The sequence below is a fragment of the Henckelia pumila genome, chromosome 4 (genome assembly GCF_033568475.1).
Source record: "Henckelia pumila isolate YLH828 chromosome 4, ASM3356847v2, whole genome shotgun sequence".
Classification (NCBI taxonomy): Eukaryota; Viridiplantae; Streptophyta; class Magnoliopsida; order Lamiales; family Gesneriaceae; genus Henckelia; species Henckelia pumila.
The window spans coordinates 131057964-131070544 of NC_133123.1; positions in this window are offsets into that span (position 1 = coordinate 131057964).

The following is a 12581-nucleotide window of genomic DNA, read 5'->3' on the forward strand; positions in this document are numbered from 1 at the left end:
TCAAATTAAATATTCTCGAATTCAAATTAAATTATTTCGGAACTTATCGCACTTTAGTCCTTGAACTATTCAATATTTGTAAATGGGTCCTTGCTCGGCTGTCATCCTCAAATTAAATCCTTGATATTTATCATCTTGGAATTCACATCTTAAATTCCATAAATATCAATTCAAATATTTTTAATCTTTTAATTTAAGAATTCTGGATATCAAAATCTTAAAATCCGAAAATACTCAAATTAAATATTTTGACCCGAAATTGAAATCTCAAATTTCTTAACTTCTTCAAATAACTCTTTTCTCATTTTCGGAATTTAAATCTTAAATCCCGTAATTAAGAACTTAATATTTTCGGGCCTTACAATATGGAACACCAATCTTTAGATTTGGAAGACCTCTGACAGCTTCATACTTACTCAGATTTTTTAAGTTCTTGAAATTCACATGTCCAAGTTTTTGGTGCCATAGACTAAACTCATCAACCTTTGAGTGTCTACATGCCAATTCTTCACCGAGTTGGTAGCAGTTATCAACTGATCTTGTACCTGTGATAACACAACGATTAGCATTATCAAAAACTTCACAAGTATTCTTATCAAACTTCACATGCAAGTCATCATCACACAGTTGACTAATTGAAATTAAATTTGCATTAAGTCCTTCAACGTGTAAGACGTTATGAAGCTTTGGAAACCCTTCCACATTGAGTGTTCCTTTGCCAACAATTCTTCCCTTTGCACCACCTCCGTAGGTCACTCTACCACCATTTTGTTCAATGTAGTCCGTGAGGTGATCTTTCAAACCTGTCATGTGCCAAGAGCTTCCACTATCAAAATACCAATTACCTGCAGTGTTAGCTTTCAAGGAAGTATAAATAACAAAACATCTAACATTAGGCTTTTGTATCCAAACTTTCTTCACAGTGGGCCTCTTTCTACCAGTGTTGCTCTTGGTGTTGGACAACACGGAGGGTAACACTTTCTTAGATTCCCACAAAACATAGACATTTTTAAGCTTACGACAAAAAGGCCTGATATGACCAGATTAGAGACAATAGTGACATACAAAAGGACGCTTCCATTGTTTTGGCTTAGGAACAGAAACATCCTTTTCAACAATGAGTTTCTTACCTTTCGAAGCAGTTGAAGGATGGTTCAAGGAATCATTACCTTCCTTCACAAACACTGGTGTTTTGGAACAATCACCAGTTTCAAAAACACTTTCTTTAAAACCAAGTCCAAACTTATCATTCTTACCCATAATCAAAATGGAATCAAGTTTGCTCGAACTGAAATTAAATTTATCAAGTGTAGTTTTTGCTCTTTCAAGTTCAGAATTCAGCAACCCTAATTCCAGATCTTTCTTACTCATGAGAATTTCCAGTCTAGCCACAGCAGCTTTCAATTCAACATTCTCTTTTGTAAGAGTTGTGTTCAACTGATTCCTCTTGTTTCAATCACTGTATAACTCTTCATAGAGTTTTTGAATACCTTCTAGAGTATAAGGATCAGCTACATGTTCTTCATGATTGCTGAAATTGTCAAGGTTAGAAGCAACAAAACAAACAGATTTTTGAACAGTGTTGTGTCCAGGTGTTGCAACACCGGAGCCAACACCGAGAGGATTAATCTGAAAATTTTTCTTACTATCCAGTAAAGCAGTAAAAGATATGAGATCTGCCTGTTCAACCTTTTCTTGTTCTTCTTCAGAATCATCATCACTCAGAGAAACATTCATACCTTTTCGAAGGTGATTTGCGCATTCATAAGCATAGTGGCCATATCCCTTACATTCCCTGCATTGAACATTATCAAAATTTTTACTTGAGGACTGATTCTTACCTTCATACCTTTGACGAGGTCCTCGAGTAGCAGCATGTTTTTGAGGTTTCTCTGACGTAGGCAGTCTAGGAAACTTTGAGGGTTATGCACTTTTCACATCCTTCTTTTCTTTCATTACCTTGAGATAATCAGTAAATTTCTTCGAGATCAAGGCAATAGAATTTTCCTCAAGATCAGAATCCTTTACTTCTTGTTGAACTTCAGCAAAATCATTGTAAACATCATTAGATACTTGAAAAGCAATAGACTTACCTTTCGAGTCATCTTCGGCTTCCAACTCCATCTCATAGGTGCGAAGAGAACTAATTAACTCATCCAAACCCATTATAGATGTATCTTTTGATTCATCTATAGCACAAACCTTGGTGTGAAATCTTTTGGGAACATAACGAAGTACTTTCGATACAAGTCTCTCGTTCGAAATAGGATCACCAAGAATAGATGCTTCATTCGCAAGGCTCTTCAACCTTCCATTGTATTCCATGATGGTCTCTGATTCCTCCATTCTCATTTTCTCAAATTTTGAAGTTATGAGATGCATACTTGTCTTCTTGACACTAGCCGAGCCTTCATAGTGGGTTTGTAGTTTCTCCCAAGCATCCCTAGCACAAGTACAAGTACCAATTAGATTAAACATGTTCATATCAACTGAAGTGAACATAGCATTAAGAGCTTTAGCATTATAAATAGCCGTTGTATTCTCATCGGCTGTCCATTGTGATTTTGGCTTTGGTCCTGGTACATCATCATCTCTCATGGGTGGTGTCCAACCGTCAAGAACACGCTGCCAAGCCCTGGACTCAATGGATTGAATATACATGCTCATCTTCAATTTCCAAGGGCCGTAGTTTGTCCCATCCAAAATAGGTGGACGAATTGCACTTGTGTACAGAGTGTCCATAACTAACCTGTAACACAAACCAGGTACTCACTTAGTAAAGTCAAGTGGTGGCTTTGATACCACGTGAAAGAAACGGTGTACGTGGTTGTTATGTAAAATAAGGCAGTGTTGTCGTTTGTGTTGTAACACGACAGACAACATAGTGCAACGGAAATTTAAAGCGTAAATAAAAACACAAGTAAATAATTTTGCACGAGTATAAAATTTGTGCGGGTGCCTTAGGGATAAATATCACTAGTAAACGTAAGAATAGTCTTACAAAGTAATCCTAGTGATTTTACGAAAAATCATTAAATTCTAAATTTCTCAACGAGTTGAGAAATCAAACTTGCATCCTAAAATACAATAAGAGTATAAAAGAAATTGGATGCAACTCTCGTAGCCTAAATTGAAGAGACAGAAAATATCTTCAACAACACAGTTCCCACAGTGTTGTCTCTGATGTCTTCAACACGAACGGCGACACGGGGACATGCAACAACGATGGTTGCAAACTTTGCTTCAGAATTCTTCAAGATCTTCCTCGAATTCTTCAGAGTATGCGCAGAGTATTTTTCGTCTGAAGCTCTCACTTTTCTTGTGCGTGGAAATCTCTTTTTATAGATAAGCATCCAAATCTTGAAGATTGCCTTAGATAGAGTCCTACATAAATAAGAAAACTAGTTTTAGTAGGAAATAAACTCTATCAAATCTTGTAAATCAAATCTTGATAATATCGAATTATATTATGTCAAATAATCACCTTATCAAGATCTAATTTAAATTTTGGCAAATATATCATTAACATATTCGAAAATATACACTCAATATTTACCAAATATCCTATCTTGTCTAGAAAAAAAAAATCTTATAATTTCCAATTAATTAGGGCCGAAATATTCAAGGAATAAAATTCCTTTCACCATGAATAATGAAATAAAATTTCAGTGCTTCGATCTATATGTATATGTTTAGTTTCTGATGCGAGTTGATTCTTTGATTTGAATTATGTTCTGTCATGTTTTGACTCATATCGTGACACGTCCTGAAACATGTCATCTATAAAATCATATTTACATGTATATTGCTATTATGTACAGCAAAATGGTTTACAGTATCATATATTTACGTTCTTTTATCGTTTCTGAATTTTTTCCATGCTCCGTTCGAACATTGTTTATGTCCTATCTTGACTCATGTTGTGACATGCTCTGAGACAAGTCACGTCCAGAACTATTTTTGTGAATATATGTTCTTGTATTGTGGTGTACGAATATCCCTCACTTGCTGAGTGTTTCTCAAACACTCACCCCTTACTTTCCTCCCCAAATAAGAGTGAAGACCATTTCAAGACATGAAGGTTTCTGGAATTTGCTTTTATTTTAGTTTTCCTCAAGTTTTCGCTTCCGCACTCATTTTCGTATTGTAAAGACAATTTTCGTTTATGTAATACTAGCTTTATGGTCTTTTGATGAACTACGTATGAAGCTTATTGTTGTAATATAAATTGTTTAACAATGCCGGTGCCGCATCTAGGTCTCGGGGCGTGAAAATATATGTATATTAGACAAAATTGTAAACAACTTTTGCATTCAAATCTTTGCCTGATACGGATTACTAGAACTTAGAGAAGTTGAAGTTTGAAACTGTCAAATTAAAGCTGATATTCCTGGGTTTGGCAACTTAATGTTCTTCACGGTTTCGAATTTCTTGGACAGATTTGACTGGTGATTTATAAACCTCCTTCTTAAAACACTTTCTGGGTTTATAAAGTATGTTATTTTGGTAATTAATTGTTTATACATTTTGGGAAGAGTAGCACTAGTAATAGAAAATTTGAAATTTTCAATTAACCACCTATTATTTTATGGGTGTTACACTTCATTTAATAATCATTAGATTAACCAACCAAGTTTACAGGATCAGATTGCTTGTGGTCGAAACTAATTTTCAATTTGAATTTTTATGCTCATCAACAGTAATTCAATGTTAAATGATAATAAATTGTGTGACAATTTGTTGCTAAATATCTTTCAAAGATGGATGTTAATTAGTCAAAAAATGTCAAAATAAATATATGTACTGCAAGTATTTAATTCTAAGTACTATAACACAAAAGGATGGATAGCTAGCTAGTATAAATCCGATCCAAACAGAGGTACATAAGCACGTTGTCAAACACAACGCGATAATTAAATGGCTGATAAACATCATTTCAGTATTCAATTCACCCAACCCTAAGGATATGTAGACCAAAACAATTTCGACATTTCGTCTATCACTTGATCGGTATTACGTCGGGATGAATCGAAACCAAACTGAACCGAATCAGACCGCACGATTTATTGGTTTTTAAACCAAACAAACTCAAAAAATTGGTTTGGTTCAAAGTTTAATTTGGATTACGAAAATTCAAATTGAACCAATATACCAAGTTTTAGCTTCTACGTACATTTAATCTTTTAACCTAAATTGGAGTTACAAAATTTGTATCTTCAAAATTTATATTTTTTATGCAAATTTTGTCATGATGTTATGTACATTATTGTTAAATGGTTTAATGTGTACGAATATCGATGTTTGTGCCATATAATATCTAGTTAACAAAATTTAAATTATTAAAAGTAATCAAACGGAATTTGAAAATTATTCATCCAAACCAAGCTGAATCGAACCGAATCGAACCAAACCAACTGAAATTCAAGATTAATTAGTTTGATTTGATTACTTTTTTTTTTTATTTTACTGAAAACCAAACCAATCCGCATTCGATCACCCCGTCTAGAGTGTTCCACATATAGAAAATAATCCTGTGAATCCTATATAATAAGTCGCCGCTACATATGCAATCTCCAAGAAAATCTAGTCAATATATATGTTAAGGAAAATAGTGTCAAAACAAAAGTAGTAATTCCATAAAACCATACGGATTATTCTATGTTATACCTGGATTACTTCTGTTTTTATGATATGATCAAATGTCAGTTTTTGGATCATCAACACATATTTCAAATTTCATAAAAATGTGAGAGACTCACACGATCTAATGATGATCCTATACATCCAAAATGGGAGTCTTCTAAATACTGTATCTATATAGATAGATCCTTGAGTAGCTTCTTACAGCTCTTTATAAAGCCCTATTAAGCCAATAAAAGACCAATAAGAGTCATAAAAGGACAGCTACATTAACTCATTAACTTATAGCTATCATTAAGGAGTAGGGTGGGACATCTAAAAATTAATCTCTTTTTTTGTTCTTCAGGTTTCCCTAAACTTCAAATCCATCTTCGAGAGGATAAACACTCTCAGTGTAATATAGACTAACTCAAATCATACCTATAATTATTAATACATGATGCAAGCTGGTAAATCCAAGTCGTCGTCGTTAGCTTTTCATATTTTTGTAGGTACATGTCATCTCAATAATGTCTCATAGAGTAGGTCTTTTAATTTGTGAAATGACATTTATATCTTTAAGATGTGTCCACGTCCATAATTGTAGTAAAAAAATAATACTTTTGACATAAAAAATTATATTTTTTCAAAATTTATCTCACAAGTCACAAATTTGATCAATGAATGATGTCACATGAGTTTTGTATTTCTTTTGTTTTCATGTTATCCATGGGAGACAGGTCAGTTCAATTTTTTGCAACCATACACCAACTAACAATTAATACACAATGTTACCCGGCATGTTCTGATCAATAGTCGGTCAGTTAATTTCCAGCTTAACTAAAATTGGAAAGTAATATACTCCTTTTGTCCTATTTAATTAGATTGCATTTTATTTTTCTTCGGTCTCAATTATGTAATCTACTTTTCATTTTTATTGTTCTTTTTTCAACTATTTTATCAATTTATCTCTATTCAATTAATACCATCAACTACTTAATTATATATATACAACATTTTTATATTATTAAAATATTTATTCAATAAAAACAAAATGAGAAATAGTTTTACAAAATTATATTTCTAAACACTTTCTTAATCTGTGTGAAAACATACACAATTTTAAATAGTGGGATTGAGAGAGTTATAATTACACTGAAACCCATCTTTCTCATTTCTATGTTAAAGTCAGAAATTGAATTAAATGTAATTCAATTCTTGTTTGGAAATAATAATTAGCCAACTTCCCATCATTTATTACTTTTAATAGCCAATCTTTTCTGAAATAATTTATTTGTATATTTTCAAAAATAAATATGATAGTCAAATATAGATTACCAAATGATTTTTATATTTTATTTAATTTGATCTGAAAATGCTGCAACTATATTATGATTCATTGAGAGAGTACTGTCACGATTTTCATTGATATGGAGTGCGAAATGGATATGATGAATGCCAGAAAATATCATCATATCATTAGGCAATAGTTAAAGGTGCATGTGTATCTAATCATATATATTTACCCTGATATGTGGGGTTAGAGTAATGCTAGATGTATATATACTTTGTCATCTTAACTTTCATTTTTTCTATCAATTACAAAGTCGTCGTTGATTGACAAGATATTTATTTATTTTCATGATTTAGTTTTGTATTTGATAAGGAAAAATGTAAGTTAATGTAAGTCAAGGTGTACACTATAAAGAGTACATTAATTGGCTCCATGTCGTAAGTAAGGGTGCCCACAAGCCGACTCGAGCTCCACTTGAACTCGACTAAGTATTAAATTTCAAGTTTGATTTCAACTCGTGACAAGATCAATTTACTTGACCCGAGCTCGATGGGATCGAAAGTGTTAGTAGCGTCGTTTTAAGGTTTAAATTTTATATTTATATGGACAAAATATCCTTAAATTATGTTCTTTTTAAACAAAAATAAATAAATCATATAGAGCTACTCGAGCAAAAAAAATTGAAACTCGGACTCGAATCAAATGAAGAATCGGGATACTCAAACTCGACTCGACTTCGTCAAATCAAAATTTAAGTCGAGTTTTGATCGAACCACTCACGAGCTATTCACGAATAACTTGACCCGCTTGGCACCCTTATTCCTTCAATTTTTTTTAAAAATACATCAAATTTAGTTCTCACTTTTAATTTTACATGGTTAAATATAATTTCATGGATTAATATTTTATATTTATTAAATTCTAGGGACCTAAATGAATTGAAAATTAGTAACTGGAAAAATATTATGAAAAGATAAAGATAGTAATTAATTACATATATATCTGCAAAAAAGGATACGTCAGTGAAGGTCAAATGTCAATCATTGGATCATCAACAAACTTGTCAATTTTCATAAAAATATAAGGGTCTCACGTGATCTAATGGTATTGAAATAGGAAAAAAAAACATTTTCAGTGTAGCATAGACTAATCCGTCAGGAAACTAGCATGACAGAAAACTCTCCAAGGGCGTGGTTTCAGGTTTGTATAATTTTTTTGCCAGAATTTCGACACCATAGATAATTAGAGATAATGGCCGTTACTTCATGTTCTTCGCTTAAAGATCCAAATGAATCACTCTTCTGGTCTCTCTTCATTCCCTGCCCCGAAACTGACCCGATATAAATATACTTATTTTTTTATATTTTTAATATATGTAAATAAAAATTTATTATAGTTTTTATTTTTAAAAAATAAATATTTACTTTTTATTTTGGGGTTTTACATTAAAAAAATAGTCGAATGCGTTTTCAACATCAAAACATCATAGAAATTAATATGCACATTTCTTGATGGGTCTTCTAATAATTTCCTAAATAAAATTATAAAAAAATATTTAATATATTTGATACCAACTAACTGGATCTGATAGCAAATCTACCTAATTGTATAAGAGCAGCTCTATTGTGAGATGAATCAGTTATGTTCATATTTATTACTTTTAGCATTAAAAGTATAGTACATTATATATCATGGGTGATCTAATTAAGATATCCATCTCACAAGAGATTTTGTGATTGTATAAATAGGTACGGTCTTATTTTTCTCAAGAGTAATCAAATGTGAATTCCCTTTACAAACTAACTTTGGTACGTTGATGAATATTATTTATAATTTTCAAAACATCGCCTTGCTATCTTATCTTACTATACACTACAACAAATATGACTTTTCGCAGCGCAACATCAACAGCATGCATTAAAAGTAAGCTGTTGATATTATTTTTAACAGCACGCACATTTTTGTACGCTATTAATATATTGATATATTATAACAATAACAGCGTGCATTTATTGCACGCTGTTAATAATATTTTCAACGACATTCTTTTAAAGAACACCGTTAAAACATGTATCTGCAGCGTGTAATCTGCACGCTATTAATAGGTGAAGATAAATAATTTCTCTCTTTTATCTTCCGCCCCAAATCCCTAAAAATAATTCATAATTTCCCGACAGCGGCGCCTCTCGTCTCGTTTCTCTTCGTTGTGTTCTCAAATTTGGACGCCTCGATCCCATCTCAGCCTCGTAAGTTTGTTCTCCTTCTCCCTCAATCCTTCCCTCTTCCTTGTAGAGGTGCCTTTATACCCATCCCTCGTAAATGTTTTTTCAAGTAATTTGTTGCATCTTGGCAGGGATCCTGCTTGTGGGTGTGGTCAGTGGATTTAGGGCTGTGGGATACTTTAATTTCCTTTTACAAGAAAAAAATTTCCAACATCATCTTATCATCTTGCGTCTGTCATCGTTCTGATTTCCCTTTCCGCGTAACTTTGGCACAAACGGACGAGAACTCGATTCAGGTAAATCTTTTTTATTTTGTTTCACGTTTTTTTCTTTTGTTTATTTGCAAAAATGGATATATAAACTGGTTGATTCACTTGGAGTTTCTGCTAATTATTTGGAAATTTTAATTTTTGAGTTTCTACTAAAATCAATATTGGGAAAGTTAGATGTGCTAGATTACTATTGTTGACCGAATTATGCCCTAGAAAGTTTGGTTTTGATTGGTCTAAAGAAAATCAGTCTGTTCGGTTTTGTTAATTTTGGTTTTTCTGCTGATTGCTCACCCCTACATTGAATTGCAGGCTACTGGTTTGTAAAAATCACTTGAAGATCCTCAACCCCTAAGCATTGCATATTTGACCATTGCAGTGGGATACACTGCAACCAAATTCAATCCTGTTGTCTCCATTGAATTTGGTTAATGTTCAGTTTGGAAACAAACTATGGCTAAATATAGTGAAATTGATATTGTTTGAAGCTTGTATGATATCCTAAAACTGAGCTTTTAAAGTTGTCAAATAAGATAAATTCAGTTATAGTGAAATACAAACTAGAGGGTAGAGGAAAAAAACAAATTCATCTAAAGATTAAAAGAGAATAGAGAAGAAAAATGGATTTGTAAATAACTTAGAGTATAGGAATAACATTGAGATTGTTTGAATTTAACTTGAATATTTCATAAGTTGTTTTAATTGGCTTATAAACTTAGCTGAACAAGTTGTTCATGTCACTGCTTGGGCTAATTCTGTTCTACAAATTGGCATCTATGGTGACCAAAAAAAAGATGCAAACTAGGATCTGAATATGTTGGTTTTATTGGAAAATCTTTGGTTGATAGTTGTAGTTTGAAATTTGAGTCTTAGGTACTATTTTATTTTTTTCATTGATTTTTGGTGTTTTGACCAACTCAATCCACCAAACCAAGATTTTGATCTTTTTTGTACAATTTTAATGATCCTTTTGCATTAAATAATACTGTGGTTTTTAGTTGCAATGGTCAGTTGCTGAAGCAAACAAAATTACGCCTACTTGTTTGATAAATGAATCTATTCTAAAGCATTTACGAATCACAACCAGAAGGCATTGCGTAGAGCAATTCTGGATCTTTTTTGTCAGCTTTTGGATAGTCAAATCTTTGAAATTCAAGAATAAACATTTGTTTGTTTTTATATGTAAGTTTATAAAGAAATATTTCTTCCTCAAATTCCTGTAGAACTGTTCTATTGCAGGTTATGTGCCGGCTGGATACGCTCTTTTTGTTGCAGTACCCTCAATCGCGACTAGTTATATAATTCGCGGTGTTCATGTTCAGGACAAGAAGTGGGATGGAGAATAGATTGTGGCTGGAAGAGAAGATGGTGCAGAAAGACAAGGATAAGGTTGAGTTTTCATTAATCATCTATGCATGTAAGAACATGTGAAACTTATTTCATACCATTTTTTAACAAAATTGTTATATTTTATTTTGAATTTATTTTAAAGTAGTCATTGTTTGGTCTCAATAAATGTTTTACAAAAAAAATGCATTAACGATCTTTGTGAAAAGTTGAAAGATCACGATATATCTTATGTAAAATTAATAATATGTTAATTAATACATTATGATATAACACAATATGATAATATATAACTATATATATATATATATATATATATATATATATATATATATATAAGATTTCCAAAGAGTGTCGATTCTACGTGGCGTGTTCGTGTTTTTTGACAGTTTGGTGTCCTTCAATAATTTCTTCATGTCGATTATATTATTTTTCCTTGAAGTTATAGATATTTGGTATTTTAATGTTTATAAACTAACAAAAACTTGAAGGATGCAAACTTTGATTTATTTTATTTTTTTCTCGCTAGCTCGCTGAAATTTGAAAATATGGGCTGAAGATTCAAAGTATATATATGTTGCATATGAGAATAAAATTTTTTTTTGTGTTTGCCTCTATTTTAGTGCTTGCGTTTATGATTTTGTTAATAATTTTCTTTATTCAGCTGCTTAGATAGTAGGCTGCAGTAACCATGTTCAGGATTTGGAAAGCACTTCTATTTTTGTCCTTGAATTTTGACTAATCATTTTGGCTAACTTAAAGCTTGAGTTTTTTTTTTTTTAACTTCAAGCATGATTTATTTATGGTCCAACTAGTTGAATCGAGGTGGTGGTTAGTTTATATTGCTTCCTTTTGCACTTTCATGTTTTCATGGCCATATTCCATTTGTTGTGTGATCTTTAGTATTTGATGATTTTTGGAATTTAATAATGTTGCTTGAGGTTGAAGTAGATGAGACTTCTTTTAGAGGTACTTTATAGATAGATCCATTAATATCGTTAAGAAATAGATCCGTTTAAATTCATTCAATGATCACAATGGATCCTGCTAATGTGGTAGCAGATCTAAGTTATGCTATGTGTTATGATGTAAATAGCATTGAATCTTTGAAAACCACATGAAATTTATGGGGAAAAAATTACACTTATAGTTTATATCTTGTTTTATGCTCGGTGTTATGATTTGTTAAGTCTTTTTTTTTTTTCAAATGTGAAATGTTTTTCTGTTGAGAGTTGCTTCATGCTTGCGAATAATTTTTCTTGTCGGTATTTATTCGTTATGCGAGTGAATGCAGTAAACACGGTATTGGGCATAACTCCAAGGAAGATTCTAGTGGTGCAAAACATAGCTGGAGTACTGGTTCTGATGTTCGATAAGGAAAGTTTGTGCAAAGTGATCTTCTATTAATGTTAATTTTGAGGCTTTTACTAAGTTCGAGGTGTATGCCTTGCTAATTAAGAGTTCTATGCATCGTGGGTAGGAGTTGGTGGGTATGTAACCAAAGGTATGTGCTTTTCAAATGTGAAATTTATGTCGTACTAGATATGAACATCATATTTTGACTTATCCTTTTTTTCTCTCTTTTTAGCTTACTCTCATACCCTTTGTAGATCTTATTCATTTGATTCTTTGATAGTTTTTAATCTGTAGAATATCATAGTTTAATTTTAATCTGCAGAATAATTTTATATATATATATATCTTATTCATTTGATTCTTTGATAGTTTTTTTATTCATTCCAGGTACGAGTTCTATTCATTTGATTCTTTGATACTTTTAATCTTTAATATATATATACTCTTTTTTATATGCAGAAGGTCAAAAGAAAA